This window comes from Rissa tridactyla, chromosome Z, assembly GCF_028500815.1.
Source record: "Rissa tridactyla isolate bRisTri1 chromosome Z, bRisTri1.patW.cur.20221130, whole genome shotgun sequence".
In the NCBI taxonomy this organism is placed as follows: Eukaryota; Metazoa; Chordata; class Aves; order Charadriiformes; family Laridae; genus Rissa; species Rissa tridactyla.
In genome coordinates, this window is record NC_071497.1 from 128,856 (window position 1) to 130,048 (window position 1,193).

Below are 1,193 nucleotides of genomic sequence, written 5' to 3' on the forward strand. Positions count from 1 at the left end.
CCCATGAGGTGGGATTTTTTTTTTCTCCCTTTCCCCTTGCTTTTTTTGACTCTTCCCCCAACCCTTCTTTCAGGGGGAGCAAGCGGCCACCTGGTTCTGGTTGCAGGCTCAGGTTAAACCATGACATAAACATACAAGGGTTTTGGAAAAACACGCCTCAAAGGGATACAGCATTTTGTAATATTGCCCTCCTTTGTTCAAAGTAGTCATTACCCAAAGTCTAGCTCTATTAGTCTTTCTTTTGGCAGTATTACCTGTTATCTTGTTGGTGGAATTCCCCTTCCCTTCTTTAGCTGGAATAAAGCTGTTGTAGTCCACCAAGAGAGAAACTGAGGCACCAGCAATCTTTTTTAAAATGCTACTATAGCGGCTGTTGCCAGCTGCAGGTTTTCAGAGAAGGCAGCAGCTGAGGCCTGGCCCTCTTGCTGTTCAGGACAGGTCCTCGTTTAGTTTCCCCTTCCAGCTGTGGCAACAGTGATGAGACAAGGTAACAGACAACTGAGCTTTCCCCATTAAAGGGTGCCACCCCAGCAGGGAAGATGGCCAAGGCCACTTCTCTCCAATACACCTTCTCCTTCACAGTTCCTGTGGGAACCCTGCCCTGTGCAGGACACAGCACGCAGAAGCACCACAAGCTGGGCTTTTCCCTCATCCTTTCATCACGCGTATGCTTACATTGCAACTGTATGAAGTATGGCTATAGTCAGCTTGCAAAGACTGGAAACAATCTTGAAACTTGCCTGAACAGAGTTGTTTACATCTCAGTTGAAGCATTGCAACTTTTCTGTGCACGCCGCCTGGACTGGCAACATGCCCTGTTCAGTAAACGACATCCTCCATCTCACAGCCACTTTGCGTGCTAAAACTCACTGGACCCCTCTCCTCACCAGTGATGAGTATCTATCTGTCCTCTTACAGATAAAACATCTGTAATTTGTTAAGCAGACACTTCCTTTGTGTTGTAAAACTGTCAGTGATGGTAAAGCAAAGCTGAGAGGGTACTTGAGCACAGACTTGCAGAGCACGCCATCGAACGGCACCAGCTGAGCAGGGACAGAACAGACCATGACCATGCTTTTTTCTTTTTGCTCCAGTAGTGACAATCACCACTTAGTGGCGGCCTTACATTAAACTCTTACCCTCAACACTTCAGATTTCCCAACATTAAAGAAGTATTATCTTCCACAGAGAAA